Genomic DNA, 17319 nt, shown 5'->3' with positions numbered 1-17319 from the left:
ATCAACAGGGGCATCACATCAAAATCACAAGATAACATAGTCCCATTGTATATGGCACTGGTCAGACCACACCTGGAGTACTGTGTGCTGTTCTGGAGGCCTCACTTCAAGAAGGACGTAGATAAAATTGAAAGGGTACAGAGGAGAGCGACGAGGATGATCTGGGGCCAAGCCCTATGAAGATAGTTTGAGGGACTTAGGAATGTTCAGCCTGGAGGAAAAGAGGTTGAGAGGGGACATGATAGCCCTCTTTAAGTATTTGAAAGGTTGTCACTTGGAGGAGGGCAGGATGCTGTTTCCATTGGCTGCAGAGGAAAGGACGCGCAGTAAATGGGTTTAAACTACAAGTACAACGATATAGGCTAGATATCAGGAAAAAATGTTTCACAGTCAGAGTAGTTCAGCAGTGGAATGGGCTGCTTAGGGAGGTGGTGAGCTCCCCCTCACTGGCAGACTTCAAGCAAAGGTTGGATACACACTTTTCTTGGATGCTTTAGGATGCTTTGGGCTGATCCTGCGTTGAGCAGGGGTTGGACTAGATGGCCTGTATGGCCCCTTCCAATTCTATGATTCTATGTAAGTATCTGTAGAAGAAACGTTCAATTAACAGTTAATCAGAGGAATATGTATAAGTTGGTATATAAAATCTGCTAGTTATTTAGGATATGTACTAGGCACTTTGATTATGGATTAGGTTTGATAGCATTTATGGAAATCAATTTTTAGCAAACATTGAGAGATCATATTAAGTTTTAAATTCATTTTCTCATAATCCTCTGTGGACATTTGCTCTTTGTGACATTTATTTTTTTAGCACCTGCCATCTTCAGCACTGTAGAGATCTTGGTGATTTAACTGCCTGTTTCCTGGGAGATGGTGATGGTGATGGGAACTGCTATCAGGTAACAGCTGATTTATGGCAACCCCATGAGGTGGTCTGTCATTGCCTGCCTGACATTCCTTGTAGGTCTCCCATCTAAGTACTAGCTAGGGCCAATCCTAATTATCTTGTGAAATCTAACAAAGTCAGGGTAGCAGACATAGATGCCCACCTACAAATACATTCTTTATGTGAGCTTAAAGAAATGAGAACGCACAATGCTACCCCAATCCAGGTTCTGGATGGGCTGCAAGAAAATCCTAGCAGCATAACAAGTGATTCAAGGATGTAGAGACAAAGGTTGCCAGAATACTATTCTGAACCAATCTTCCAGCATCACCAACATCTTATAAATGGACCCGCTATAGTTCAGAATATCCATGTCAAGCAGGGAGAAGTTCCAAGGGATATAGATTCGTTAGATGACAGATCATTGACTTTAAGTATCTTTGTATCAATTTATTTATAAACTAGATATTAAGCCCGTTAAGGGCAAAATACAGCGGGCGCTAGCATAGTGGGTGGGTGGAGGCATGGGGCGAAGGAAAGAGGAAAGGGAGAAAGAGAGACAGAGAGAAAGACAGAAAGAAAGGGAGGAAGATAGAGACAGCAGAAGAGGGAGAGAAACAGGTAGTGAGAAAGAGGCAGATAGGAGAGAGGGAGGAAGGAAGGGAAGGACAAAGAGAATGCTGGGAGGAAGGGAAGGACAAAGGGAATGCTGGGAGGAAGGCAGGAAGGGAGTCAGGTAGGTGGCATGAAAGGGGACTTTGCAGCCTACTGCCGGGCCCAGGGGTAGGCTCGGCTGCCCCAGGGCCCGGCAGAAGGCTCAGGATGGCGGCGGCGGGCTTTACGGCTTACTGCCGAGCCCAGGGGCAGTAGGCATTTATAAATGGCATTTATCTTGTTGGTTTTCTACATGCATGCAATTGAAAATTATGAATCTTTCAAAGAAGAAAGACTCTGAGACTATCTAAACTTCATTTCATCATATTTCAATAGCATGTATTTCCAAATAGATTAATTTTTCATTCAGGCAAAATGTTTGAATTTGATGTAATAATACATTTTAGGATATTTCCTCAGCTAGACCATCTGGTTGAGTCTGAGTGCATCTGTCCTATGGAGAGCAGTGTTGGTGGGACCCAGTGGTCTGAATAGTTTTCCACTTTATAAAGTGTATATTTCAGCCTAGACTCATAAGGCTACCAGCAGTGAACATCTCTGGATACAACATACATTTACAAAGACTTATGGGTGCAACTTTTGAGATTATTTATTTCTTAAACTGCTTAATTATCATCACCACAGAATGTCTATGTTCACATGATGTCCTTAATATGCTGATACTAGGATGTAACAAAGAGATCCTGGGAGAATACTTTTATTTTAAGCAAACATCTTGTTAATTATTTAGCTGGTGGCTGCATTTATTATTTAACAACTAGCACAACGTTGAAAGGCATTATTGTTAGTACAAGCTGTGATTTCTCTGGTAGTGCATAATATATGTCAGTGGGATCTTCCCAAGGTTCCTAAATAATTTAATTGTACACCTTCTATACAACCATTCTCAGAAGCAGTGCAGCAAATTCTAGTATTTAACTAACTCCTAAAATGCTTAGTTCTTCAGAACATGATCAGACTTAACATAAGCCAAATAAGCAAAAAAAAAATGTGTTTTACTATTGCCTTCATATTATTTTTACCATCTGTGTACCTGTAAATGAAATCATAGTTAACACTTACACCTTCCACTCACATTCTGATGGACCGAGTAACCAATTGATATTAAGGGTGTTTATAGATTGTCAGAGAATTCACCATTTGGTAATCACATGAGGCTGCATTTGTTTACATTCTACCCAGCCTTATTCAATCAAGGTCAGTTATAAATCAAATGGATGTCATTTCTCAAACACACCTAAACAACTGTACGCCATTACCTAAATGGGAAATAGAGCTGATAATGAGTGTCTAAGGGCTAAAATCAATTTAGCTTCCAGGCATACAGCTGCTAGAACAGTTGTGAACATGTCTGAATCTTAATAAACACTGATTAGCATTAATATTATGCACGTTTTGAAATGTAGCTAGTATGGCATTTTTCTGGGACTGAATTGGAAGTATTCCATCCCATCACAAATCATTATGACATTGTGCTGAGTATATTATCTTAAATCTGTGGCAGAGGACTCACAGGGGAAACCCAAATGGAGTCTTTCAAAGGGGCCTTCCCCAATACAACCTGGGATAGGCAAAGAATCAGGAAGATATTTTAAAAAGTGGTACAGAGGTTGCCTACCTTTTAAAGGAAGCCCCCCCCCCACATACACACTAGTATTTGTAGGAGAAATCCAAATGTGTGTGTGGGGGGGGGGGTCCTGATAAAAACAGCACAGGTGATACGGTTTTACACATTCATCAGAAAATGTGGGAAATTGTTCCTCCCCAACCCTGGATCACAGAACTCTGAAAAATGGGCAGTAGGTTCAGGATGGAAAAAGGAAATACTTCTATAGACATATAGTAAACATGTGGAATTCACTGCCAGAGGATGCAGTGATGGCCACAGGCATAACCAGCTTTAAAAGGCAATCAGATAGATTTTTCATTGCAGTGGACTTTTTTTCTTTAAAGGACTAAACTCTACCCCTTCCACCTCTATGATATCTCACAAACTACATTTGAAACATTTCCAAATTTTAAAAGACTTGCTGTGCCACACAGCGAGCTCCTGGGTTTAAGGAACTAATTTCATGGTCTTTTGCATCCTCTGCCTAGTAAAGAAAAAAACAAATGAGTATAGGAAATGTATGGAAACCCCTGTATAAAATTAGATTTGTATACTCCCAAAATAAATATCAGAATTATATATAATTAAGTTTTCCCACAAGAGAGACAAAAAAAGTTAATGGTCCCTGTTCTTCCAAGATCTGTTCCTTTCTGAAATACAAATTGCTCAGCAATATATAAAAGGGACACTTTAAGTGCATTGTAAAAGCAGAAATTGAAATGAATGCAGAGAGACCATTTTATGCAAACTGAAGATGACAGACAGATAAGTGTAGTCTGATACAATAGATACACAGTGGTGCAGATTCTGAAAAGGTTATTTTTGTATATTTTAACATATTCAGGAAAGAAGAATGAAGATCTGATCAGACTGCCAATGTGGTGCCAATGTGAGTCATCCATAAATCACATTTGACTTACTTAGTCTGGTTTATACAGGGATGGGATTCTCATGCCAACTTCTAGGAATAATAGATACCAAGTCTGTTGAAGTCAATGAACTTAGAAGTGTGAACCAAAGTTTAGAATTGTACTATGTAGAGTATCCCTCAGCAGGTCTGCTCCTCAGGAGAAAGTCTTTGCTGCTAAGCAAGTGTACTCAGTATTGTGTCCCTAGACACACTTCATCTAACCTAACTGGGTTATTGTGAAGGTATTATTATTGTTATTAATAATAACAACTCTGTTTTCAATTAGCTTTACTAGTACTAAAAATATATGTCGTATGAAGCTTAGCTTGATTCTGCATTTGGAACAGCCCATTGCTATGCAGATTTCACATGCCATAACTCACTCATAACTAAAATCAGTGGGATTGGGTATAACTCTGCAAAGGAATAGATTAGATATGTTTCAGATATAGATTGCTCCCTTTTATAGTTGAACTAATATTATTTACATAGTATTTGTGATGCAGTTGCATGACTGATATAAGAACTAATAACTTGCTGCCAGCAAATGTAGCCCTTGTTCAGCATAGGTGTGCTGTTGTCATTAGGCACTTCTGCAAACTGATTGGGTAAGAAAAATGATCAGACCCCGCCATCAGTTCCAGACTTTGAACATCTGCCCTAAAGCATTCTTCTCCTAGATGAAACGACCATACTGATCCACAGAGACCACACAATAATTTTGTTGATGCCTGGTTATTAAATTTATATCATCCTTTGTTTTGATATAGCATTTCTAATTCACAATAAAGCCAACATTAAAAAAAAAACATAGGCATGAGTTGTCTGTGAAGACACTAGGCTAAGGGCCTGTTGGGGATAAATGTATTTGATAAAATTGCTACATTAGCTGCCTTGACTGCTGATAAGTTTGTTGACTGTTTCTTCATAAATCTTGCTCTAGCTAGAGGATTCACATAAATTTAATTGCCCCATTTCATTCCTGCTTCCTATCTGGTAATGCTTCTGGTCCTCTGCTTGTCTTCATGATATACCTTTTGGCTGTGTTGAGCTGTTAGAGGTTCATCTTTGCACAGCCACTGTAAGCCTGTAAGCAAAAAGAATATTGAGTTCTGCTGTGTATTAAGCACTGTCACTTTTCTGCAAAATAAAGGAAGCTATTCAGGGAACCTTCTTCATTGCTGTTTGCCAGTAGATACCATTGTTATTCGTATCACAAAACAGTAGTTTGATTTATGAGTTTCTGGCTTTAAAGTAAAATACTAAAAATGTTCATACCAAATTACAAATTAGCATGTCAAAGTGACACTATTCTTTGATCTATGTTCTGTATTTTTTCAGTGGTCAAATCTAAAGGTACAAACCCACATGCAGGATCTGAGATAGCCAATGTTTTGTATTCAGCATGAGATTCGTTGAACTTTGTTGGATATGGACATCTGGATATTAACATTCTCATCATGCCAGAGAGCTATAGTGTAAAAAAGAAAGAAAGAAAAAAGCCATACTTACAAAGTCAGATTTTTCATTATGCCCTTCAGGAGCACATTATTAACACAACCTTGTCCAATTAGAGTTTGTGCTAGGGAACTAAATTCTATTCTACTAAATACATTTTTGCAGAAGAAGCTGTGGTTTCAATCTGCTACAGGTTTCATGCTGGTATCTCCCAGGGTTTCTAAAATACAGGCATTTAAAAACGAGCCTGTTGTGTGGTGCCCTAAAGCATCTCAGCAGTGCTGAAACTGAGTCTAATTAACCTCCTGCTAAACGTAAAATGTCAGAAAGGAATATTGCCAAACCTGAAAGTTGAGGGGGGGGGCACTACATTAGACATGGATAGAATTTGTTATTCTAGAGTGCTGGCAGGGGCTCATGGGAATTGTAGTCCATGGACATCTGGAGGGCCACAGTTTGTCCAGCCCTGTTCTAGATCGTGAGCCAATTTTGATGAAAGCTTGCATGATTCTGGTATCAATTCATAAGAGTGAGTTCATTCTCTGATGTGCCCTGTCATATGTAAAGAAATGGACATTGCTAGACATGAAAGACTTTTGCATTGTACCTAGTAACTAGGATTACTTTTCATGCATTCCCCCCCCCCCCTGCCAGATAACTTTGATTACAGTGTATGAAGTACACTTGACTTTTATAAATATGACAAACAAGTTTAATATGTTGGGATTCAGTTGTCAGACCACTAGTTGTGTATTAGTCTGAGAGAGGTCTATATAAAATAATCTTATTTCCATAGAGCTGCAGATTACTATAGAATAGAAGTTCAGATTTCTGAATGTAATTACAATTTACCCACTGAAATTAACAGAATCTACAAGTACTGTTGCTGAAAAATCTAGCGCTAAACACAGCTGATTATAACAGCAAATAAATGGAGCTTTTCCAAGTAGTTTCAATCCTTTCTTCTTCTGGACCCTCAGAACGATTTATATGAATGTGGCTCAACTTCTCTACACAATATGCTAAGCACTTAGTATATGAAATCCATCATATTGAATCTGGTGCAGGCACCACTGAAATACAGTAAAAAATAATAGAAGTTGATAGAGATACCATTTGTCCTAAGTTGTTAGATATATGTTAGATGTGGTTGGTAATACAGACAATTGATAGTTGGTTTATGGCCTTTGTTGAATAGCATTATATTACCCATAGTAGAATAAGAGCAGGGTTTTTTTAAACTCCACTTTTCCCTACCCAAAAGAGTCTCAAAGTGGCATACAAACACATTTCCCTTCCTCTCCCCACAACAAACAACCTGTGAGGTAGGTAGGGATGAGAGAGCTCTAAGATAACTGCTCTGTGAGAATGGCTCTAAGAGAACTGTGACCAGCCTAAAGTCACTACGCTGGCTGCCTGTAGAGGACTAGGGTATCAAACCTGATTAGTGTCTGCCACTTTTAACCACTACACCAAGCTAACTTTGCATTGTGGGCATGCAGCTGAATCCAGCTTTTCGCATCAAGGGATCATAAGAAGTTGTGCCTTATACTGGTTGAGAATCTTAAGATGTGCATTTTCCTGAAAATGGTTACACATAAAGTATTTTATTTTATTCATCTATAGCCCACATTTCTAGCTGCTTCTCAAAGTGTATTGTCATAATATGGTCAATGTGAGGCTGGCTGTGAAAAGTTCTGAGAAACTACCACAGGTCAACCGTATATCTGCCAAGTTCTTAGCAGGAGCTAGCCAATTTAATTGTCTTGTTACAATCTTCACTATCTACAGTTGGTTTCTGGCCCCAGTTCAAGGTAATAATTAACCTTTAAAGCTCTATATTTGTAATGTTATGGGATAATATTCAGGACAATTTTCATCCATAGGTATTTTTCTTCATGTTATAAACCACCTCGAGCCAGTATTCCTGAAAGTGGTTGTATATAAATATGATTATAAATAAATAAATGAAAAATATTAATTTCTTTATATTGCAATTGTTTTTATACTCTAAAAACCTTCAATAACTTGAGTCTGATGTATGTTAAAGACCACCTTCAACCAGATCAAACCATTCACAATTGAGAGGTTCTGAAAATGTCCTAGTCCATATTGTTCTTATATCAGAGGTGGGGTAGGGTGGCTACTTGGTACAAGATATTTTTGGTGATAGTGCCAAGACTATGGAACATCCTGTCTAGGAAGACCTCAGTTTTGTCACTTCTGACCTTCCTAGTTAAAATTATCTTTCTACAACTGGCATTCATTACTAATTCAATTTGAACACTTTTATTTTCTCCTCTAGGCCTTCAAGTTAACTTTATTGGTGACTTGAATATTTTTTATAATTATCAAATGTTCTAATTGTGGTTGCATTGTGCGCAGCTGACCAAAAAGTGGGAGATACATTTTAAAGGTAAATCAATAGGTAAGTGATCAATACTTAATAATAGCAAAAATAAATAAATAAATAATGGATGGGTCTCTTTAGTAAGAGCCAAAGAATTTTGCCTGATGGCTGATCACAGGGGAACATGGAACTGTAATAAGGAGGTAAATTAGCTGAGAAAAAAGCTGGCTGGATACAACTCAGTATCTGTATGGTTCTTAAGTTCTCTTAGGGGTCTCTCAGTCCAACCTGTCTGTTGTGAGGAAAGGAATGTGTTTGTAAGCCACTTTGGGGGTTCCTTTGGGAAGTGAAAAGCAGGGTATAAAACCCCCAAGCTCTTCTTCTTCTAATTAATAAGCATATTCATTCTAATATGATTGCCATGAGTTAGTCAGCCATCTCCTCTTTCAGGAATGAAGAAATGGAAGCATTCCTACACTAGTGAAATGCCTGTCTGAGCAGCTGGATTTAGAAGTAAATCCAGTGAAAGAAAGAGTCAGGAAATTCTGGCAGGAGATGAAAAGGTAGAATAAAGATCAGCGTTTCAGAGTTTCAGTCTCTGCCAGCAGCTCTCAAACCAGCTGAATGCAGGAGACATCGAGCATTTTACAGCTTCGGAGAGAAATGACCTTTAATTGCCCAATAGCAATCAGCTCTAGTTGCAGATCAGAGTCATTTCAGGAGCAGAAATTATAAGCCACAGTGAAGCAACACCTGTGCTTTGGGAGTAATTAGGCTGATAAAAGGAACATGTACAGAGCTCATTGTGGAAGCAACATTATTCATTACTACTCTGTGAACAGAGTATTGTCTTGCTAGCCCATGTTTTAGCTTTTCAGCTAAAATCCTAGATCCCTTATCCTGTACTGGCTCTGTAGAAATAGTAGCTTAAAATCTTGTTCCTGAAACTTTGGTTCAGGCTTTGGCCCTGCAGAATCTTTAGTGGGCCTCCTGAGAAAGTCTTTGCTCTCATAGTGTAAGAATGTAGTGCCAATTAGTTGCACCTGTGCCCTTGAGAAGCCTCACACTATCCGCACCTACTGATAAGACAATTGGCTTCAGTTGTTCCCAATTAACTTGTTGTGAGAAATGGGCCTTGAGTGAGATGGGTTGAAATTACATCATCTGAATCAGGATTGGCTTATCTAACTTGACATTAGTAACCCTATTGGGTAATTAATAAATTGTTAATTTGGATATGATTGATTTCTGTGTCCAAGACCCCATGTGGGAATCAGCCATAAAGGTTTTCTATTGTAACATCCCATTGTTCAGATTTTGGGGGAAACCCTTGTCTGTACCTTGTGAACCTGCAACTTTGAAATTCTGTCTTGTCATCTTGCCATTCTTGTGAGTATCATGTGTTAGCCAGAAATATTATATAATGTTTTTGTTTTCTCAGTGTATATGTGTGCACCTAATAAATATCAATTTATTTTTTAGAACTTTGTCATTTGATTCTGAGACAAGATAAGACGAAGCCTAGCCTGCCTAACTTGTGCCATACTACCAACTAAGCCTTTTGATTGTGGGATTTGTCCCTGGACAGGGTCAAGCTCCCTGGTAAATTCCCTGATAGGTTTCAAGACTGCCTCTGGGTCTTAGACACCTAGGGACCCCTTCAGAGGTGGTGGCAGACTACCAAACAAGGAGGATAAACTATCTGCCTTCTTGGGTTTTGTAACTGTTTTGACTTCTCATGGGTCACTCTGTTCTCTAAGGTCTGCGGACTTGGCTTTGGGGAACTGAGATGTGACCATAGGCTCCCAAATGAATTCTATTCTCTAGAGCAGGGGTAGTCAACCTGTGGTCCTCCAGATGTCCATGGACTACAATTCCCATGAACTCATGGGAATTGTAGTCCATGAACATCTGGAGGACCACAGGTTGACTACCCCTGCTCTAGACCTTCCTGTTTTCCTTCCTGTTTGATGGAACCTTTAGCTCCCTGACTCTGTGCTGGTTTGTTGACTTTACTCGTCTTTTGCTTTTGGCCTGATTATTATAACAAATGTACATCTTAGACTCCTGGGTAGAATAAAATGTGCCAGGCACTGCCCTGAGCACATTCTTTTATATAAACTGTGTGTATGTGCATTCTAGAGGCTCGTTTTCAATAAACACCAGGCTTTGCCTCAGATGTGACAATAATACAGCTGGTTATTTTGTGAGGGTGTTTTTATTCTGCTCTGTACCTATAATAAAAAATAATGTCCATATTATTTGCTTCTGACATTTTAGTATTGCACTTCAATACTTTATGCAATGAAAGACAGCAATTATATCAGTTACATGGATGTGTTTATATCTATACTAGTAATAAAGCCCGCTGTATGACGAATATAGCGGGCGCTAGAAACTTACAGTTTGGCGTGTCCTCCGGCGGCGGCTCTCTGTGGCGGTGGCTCTCTGTGGCCGATGGGCAGGAAGCCCCTGGCAGCCGCACGGAGCGTGGCTGCTGATGGCTCCCTGGGGCGGCGGCCTGACGCGGCCGGGAGCAACTGAGAGCCGCGCTGTGCGCAGATCCCAGTTGCTGGGGCTGGGAATCAGAGGGACCAATCGGCAGGCGCTTTGCGCCTGCCGATTGGTCCCTCCGATTGTCTGTCCAGAGGAAGGGTCCAATCCGGACCCTTCCTCATCATGGACACATCCCGCCCCAGAACCCCTTAGCGTTTTATTTAGTCCGCAGCACCCGTGGTGCCACGAGCGGTGTTTAGATTTCTGTGTATATGAGGTGTACAATTGTAGGATTTTTAAAAAGCTGTTAATTAAGGAAGTGACTTGTGTTCCATTTCCCAAACAAGCTTCTGATTTAACATGGAGGAATCATTGTGTTGTGAGATGCAACTTCTTGCCAATTCAAATTTATAACTGCATTCTAAGGCCTTAACAAGAGCTGGAAATGAGAAGGCAGCATTGTTGCTGGCCCTTTCCAGTCTGTCACTAAAGTCACAAGAGAAATGCCTTCTTGTTTCACATGAATTCACCCACAGCCAGCACCATAAAAATGAAATGCAGTGTAAGGAATCATAAAAGTTTACTAATGTCATATTTCTTACAGAGTTTCCCCTCAGCAAATCTTTGACTGGACTTGATTGATCCTCCTGTGGGCTGATGGCACTCCAGGGTGTGTTATTCAATGTAGCTTAGCTTGATTGAATAAATTAAGAGCTACACCAACATTGCTACCATGATATATGGCAGAAAACATTTAGAAAAATCATCCAGCTGAGTGAAACGGCTTCAGCGGAATATTCATGTCATACATAACCATTACTTTTGTCTCCTCTCCTGACAGCCATTTGGCAACTTTCCACAAAAGGTGCCATGATTGTTTTCTAAAGAAAAATTAAGCACCTATGATAGGGATGCAGCATGGAAGAAAATTGCATATGCCTTTTATAGAACGTGGTTTTGATAGAGAAAAAAGATGCCCTTTATGGCTGATTTCAGATATCACCAAAGATTCTTGCCTCATATTCTACCAGATTCAGCCATTCCCTCCACCAGTGAATTCATAGAATCATAGAATCATAGAGTTGGAAGGGGCCATACAGGCCATCTAGTCCAACCCCTGCTCAACGCAGGATTAGCCCTAAGCATCCTAAAGCATCCAAGAAAAGTGTGTATCCAACCTTTGCTTGAAGACTTCCAGTGAGGGGGAGCTCACCACCTCCTTAGGCAGCCTATTCCACTGCTGAACTACTCTGACTGTGAAAAACTTTTTCCTGATATCTAGCCTATATCGTTGTACTTGAAGTTTAAACCCATTACTGCGTGTCCTGTCCTCTGCAGCCAGCAGAAACAGCATCCTGCCCTCCTCCAAGTGACAACCTTTCAAATACTTAAAGAGGGCTATCATGTCCCCTCTCAACCTCCTTTTCTCCAGGCTGAACATTCCCAAGTCCCTCAACCTATCTTCATAGGGCTTGGTCCCTTGGCCCCAGATCATCTTCGTCGCTCTCCTCTGTACCCTTTCAATTTTATCGACGTCCTTCTTGAAATGAGGCCTCCAGAACTGCACACAGTACTCCAGGTGTGGTCGGACTAGTGCCGTATACAATGGGACTATGACATCTTGTGATTTTGATGTGATGCCCAGGTTGATACAGCCCAAAATGGCATTTGCCTTTTTTACCGCTGCATCACACTGCCTGCTCATGTTTAGTTTACAATCCACAAGTACCCCAAGGTCTCGTTCACACACAGTATTACCTAGAAGCGTATCCCCCATCCAGTAGGCATGCTTTCCATTTTTCTGACCCAGATGCAGAACTCTACACTTATCTTTATTAAATTGCATCTTGTTCTCATTTGCCCATTTTTCCATTGTGTTCAGATCTCATTGAACTCTGTCTCTATCTTCCGGAGTATTTGCCAGTCCTTCCAATTTGGTGTCATCTGCAAACTTGATGAGTAGTCCCTCCACCCCCTCATCTAGATCATTAAGAAATGTGTTAAAAAGTACCGGGCTGAGCACCGAGCCCTGAGGCACCCTGCTACTCACCTCCCTCCAGTCTGATGAAACACCATTAACAACAACTCTTTGAGTGCGGTTCTCTAACCAATTCCCTATCCACCTAACTATCTGAAAATCCAGATGGCAGTCCTTCAATTTATCCATCAGAACATCATGGGGAACCTTATCAAAAGCTTTACTAAAATCCAAGTAAATGACATCAACCAAATTTCCACGATCCAGCAAACCTGTTACTTGGTCAAAAAAGGAAACCAGGTTGGTCTGACAGGACCTGTTGGAGACAAATCCATGCTGACTTCCTTGGATCATCAAATTGTCCTCCAGATGTTTGCAGATCGCTCCCTTTAATATCTGCTCCATTATCTTCCCCACAACAGAGGTCAGACTTACTGGTCTGCAGTTTCCCGGGTCATCCTTCCTCCCTTTTTGGAAGATCAGAATAACATTTGCTCTCTTCCAGTCCTCTGAGAAATCTCCAGTCCTTAAAGAGGTCCCAAAGATGATGGACAAGGGTTCTCCAAGTTCTCCGGAAAGTTCTTTGAGCACTCTCGGGTGCATTTCATCCGGCCCAGGGGATTTGAACTCATCCAGTGCAGCTAAATGCCTCTCAACAACCTCTCTATCCATTTCAACCTGCCACCCAGACACTATCCTTTGGCTACTGCTATCTCTAGATGTGCCTAAACCCTTTGAAACTTCCTTCCCCTTGGCTGGTCTCTGCTCAAAGAAAAAACACTTGTTAAAGTGTTCAATTCATACCTCCACAGGAAAAAAATGCATTTCTTCACATGGTAGTTGCTGCCTGGCCTGGCCCCAATGAGTTTACCCTCAAGGAGCAAAGCAGCTCTAGAAAGGGTCCTACATTTTATTAAAAGAAATCAAAGTTTGAGGGCTCGCATTAGCAATACAATTGTGGTTGCCTATCAATCTCTACAAGGACATTTTTTTCTTCTTGAGCCAACCAGGAAGGGCAGACTATAAATATAAAGTTGTTGTTGTTTCTGCTGTTGTTATTAAAACTACTAGCACTGCTTCTATAATTTTGAGTTTTTAAACCTAGGTAGGTAGGTAGGTAGGTAGGTAGGTAGGTAGGTAGGTAGGTAGATAGATAGATAGATAGATAGATTTTTCTGCAAACATAGGGCTTTTCATAAGTTTGTAGAAAGAGCTATCTGTTCATGGCTCCAGTCTCTGGATTTACATATCCACAGATGAGGCCACATTGAGAATTAGATATATTGATAGCAGCTGGGTTAATAAATAGAAGCCTAATTTTTTTATGGCATTGCTCAAGCCTGCAATGTTTTTTAGTGATTTGCCTTAGGCTTAGACCTCAAAGTTTAATTCTGTCCCATGTGAACTCATGGACAGGATGATTAAAGAAAACAATAATAACACATCAGCATATCTCAACAAAGGGAAGGCAAATAACATTTTTTAAAATTCCCTGAGGATGTAAATAATCATATCAGGCTATATGCAAACAGCCATCAAGTTGTCACTGATGTATAGCGACCCTGAAGGGTTTTCAAGGAAACAAACAGATAGTTTGCCATTGCCTTCCTCTGCTGTCATAACTCTGACTTTTATTTGTCATATCCCATGCAAATACTAATCAGGGGTGATCCTGCTTAGCTTCTGAGATTGGAGGAGACTAGGCTAGCCTCATCCATCTAGGTCAGGCAAGTTGTATGAGATAGTGTATCCTGACCCTCAGTTCAACATTTTGCATACCCAGATTCAGGGGCTGAATGCACAATGTGCCTGGAAATGACTAGTTATTTGGTGGGAGGAGAATGCAGTAGAAGTAAGTGCTGGGTCCAGTTGATTGATTATGGGCATCTGATTTTTTCAGCAGCACGCTGGGCATTATAGGCCCAGGTGCTGTAGCAAATGGGAGACTTCACTCCCAGTGCCCAATTATACTCTATGCAAGGTAGGCACACAATCAAAAGCCTGGTTGTGTATGATCTGTTGCAGGATCAAGGCGCTGAATTTTTTCAAAGATCTTAACAAGGAAACTTTGAAACCATGAGGAAAGAAGCCCATCATGGGAAAAGGAAGTAGAAGATAGGAATGGGAGGAAGTAAATGATGGAATTCTCCAAGGTTCTGTACTGGGATTTGGAACTATGTAACATATTAGTAAATGTTCTGGAGTCTTTAACAACTGAGTTAAGTATTCAAGATACTGAAACTGCGAAGTTGACAACATGGTTTCTCCAAACTGGAAAATAATGGGAGATGAGATTCAGTATGAACTGCTATAAATAGATTGGCAGCAGCTTCAGGATCAACAACAAAGTATATATTTCTTTGTATAACACTCATTCAATTAGAGACCTTAATGGAAGATTGGCTTATCAATGGGCAATATCCCTAAGAAATCAGCATGGAATTTCCACTAACAGATACAGTATACCTCCGAACGCCGGATACAGTATAGACAAATATAAAGGAAGAGTTATCACCACTATGCCTTGCTTGAGAGCTTCCTAAGTGTATCTAGTTTGCCTCAGTTAAGGTGCTGGTCCTTGATAAACCTTTGATACAATGCAACAGACCAAACCTTTTGTTGAGTAAATATTATACAGCCTGTTGCTCTCTGAACATAGTAGAACTTCAAGCCTATCACAATCCTATTGTTTTCTTTAAAAAAAAAAAGACTCCGAAGTCCACAGTGACATCAATCAAATGGAGGGGGGGGGTGAATCGATTCTTTTGCTGTACGAAAAATGTGGCTTTGGGGGATAGACAACTGGAGGTTGTAAATAGAGAATTGCTTGGCATTTCTGTCTAATGGCAAAGAACACTGAAACTGACAAGGTAACAACTAGTCATTCCGCCAAAGGTGCCACATAATTTGCTGTAGCCCAGCAGCTTTTTCACTTGGAGACAAAACCCATTAGTAATGTTGATGCAGGGGAATAGAGGTCAGCATATAACCATCTCCTCTCCAAGTTCATGGTGTTTTCTTAATCGGACAAGGCGACCTCATTAGTGTTTTGAAGCTTTTGAAAAACAAAAATCCCTGCAATACAATCTGAATCTATTAAAGGGGAACGATGGCTTATTGGTAGTAAAATGCCCAAAGCTCCAAGTAAAAATACGGCTCCTAAAAGGATAAATCATTTAACAATCTCCTATTTGAAAGGAGGCCTGGAGCTTGTGGTGGCAGATAATGGTTGCTACCCTTCTATCTGTTGGACTCTGGGAGCTAATTAGAAGAGACACCATCCTGAGGATGTCCCGTCATCATCATGTGTTGACTTGTGTGGGTCTTGTCTGTGTAATGTGGGTGCCTCTTTGCTGCACAGCCCTGCAATTGGTGGATAGTGGCAGAGTTCTTACAGCTGCTCTGTCAGTAGCTGTTGGTATAGTCATACCATCCCTTAATAGGATTGTCTTGCTTTCTCCTTTGTTGTGGGAGTGTATAGGATCATACTGACATTATCCTAGAACTATGCTGGGAAGCTATTTTTTCTTCTCCTACCTTATAAAGGTAAGTTTGCTGTTAAGTCACTGCTGGCTCACACCATCCCATAAAGTTTAAACTCATGAGATTTTCATGTAGAAGAGGAGATTAAACATTGTTTTCCTCTGCATAGCAGCCCTGGCTATAGAATCAGAGAGTTGGAAGGTATATCTAGGGTCATCTAGTCCAACCCCTGCAAAATGCAGGGAACTCACTACAACCTGTCCACCCACAGGTGACTCAAATTCCATGCCTAGATCCTGCCCCCAATCTGGTGGAATGACCTCCCAGAAGAACTAAGGGCCCTGTCAGAATTGTCAACTTTCCGCAAGGCCTGCAAGACAGAGCTCTTCTGCCAGGCATATGGTTGAGTCCAGGGTGGGGTCCTGATATTCAACCTGAGGATCCCCTATAATGCTATAGTGTTATTAGATCTGGCACCTCACTCCCAATAGTAGACAGTTTGGCCTTTGGCTGGACAAAATGGGTGGGATAATTTGGTGGATTATTAATCGCCTACTGCCTTCATTGTTAATTGCTGATTGTTATGAGGGAAATTCTTATGGGGTTTTATTGTGTTTTTATTATTTTATTATTGTAAACCGCCGTAAGCCCATCTGGGGAACGGCGGTATATATATCGAAATATAAGTAAATATGCCCCCTTCAAGGATCGCTGCCTTGTTGTGGCAAGGGGGCTTGCGTAGTTCAGTGAAGCTATGGGCTATACCGTGCAGGGCCACCCAAGACGGACAGGTCATAGCTGAGAGCTCTGACAAAAGGTGATCCACTGGAGAAGGCAATGGCAAACCACTCCAGTATCTTTGCCATGAAAACTCTATGGACAGTTCCAATAGGCATAACGATATGACGCTGGAAGATGAGCCCCTCAGGTCGGAAGGTGTCCAATATGCTACTGGGGATGAGCAGACGGCTAGTACGAGTAGCGCCAGAATGAATGAAGCGGCTGGGCCAAAGCCGAAAGGACGCTCAGTTGTGGAAGTAACTGGTGGCGAAAAGACAGTCCGATGCTGTAAAGATTTTTATTCCATAGGAACCTGGAACGTCAGATCCATGAATCAAGGCAAGCTGGACGTGGTTAAACAAGAAATGAGAAGACTGAACATCGACATTTTAGGAATCAGTGAACTAAAATGGACAGGAATGGGTGAATTTAATTCAGATGACCATCAGGTATACTACTGTGGACAAGAATCTCGCAGAAGAAATGGAGTAGCCTTCATAATCAATAAGAGAGTAGGAAAAGCAGTCTTGGGATACAATCCCCAAAATGACAGAATGATCTCAGTTCGAATCCAAGGCAAACCATTCAACATCACAGTGATCCAGGTCTACGCCCCAACCACTGCTGCTGAAGAGGATGAAGTTGATCAGTTCTATGAAGCCCTACAACACCTTCTAGAAGCAATGCCCAA

General features: G+C 40.8%; 1 long non-coding RNA gene across 3 annotated transcripts in view; it reads left to right on the top strand.

Annotated features, from left to right (window-relative positions):
• The window catches only part of LOC143842482 (uncharacterized), a 70572-nt gene that overhangs the window by 43337 nt on the left and 9916 nt on the right, over window positions 1–17319 (top strand). For all 3 annotated transcript variants that reach the window (XR_013233134.1, XR_013233132.1, XR_013233133.1), the window contains 3 exons: window positions 815–902; window positions 4018–4062; window positions 7847–7969. This is a non-coding gene — a long non-coding RNA (uncharacterized LOC143842482). The remainder of the gene's footprint in view (window positions 1–814; window positions 903–4017; window positions 4063–7846; window positions 7970–17319) is intronic.

Source organism: Paroedura picta, chromosome 7 (assembly GCF_049243985.1).
Source record: "Paroedura picta isolate Pp20150507F chromosome 7, Ppicta_v3.0, whole genome shotgun sequence".
In the NCBI taxonomy this organism is placed as follows: domain Eukaryota; kingdom Metazoa; phylum Chordata; class Lepidosauria; order Squamata; family Gekkonidae; genus Paroedura; species Paroedura picta.
This window is presented reverse-complemented; position numbering and strand designations above follow the sequence as displayed.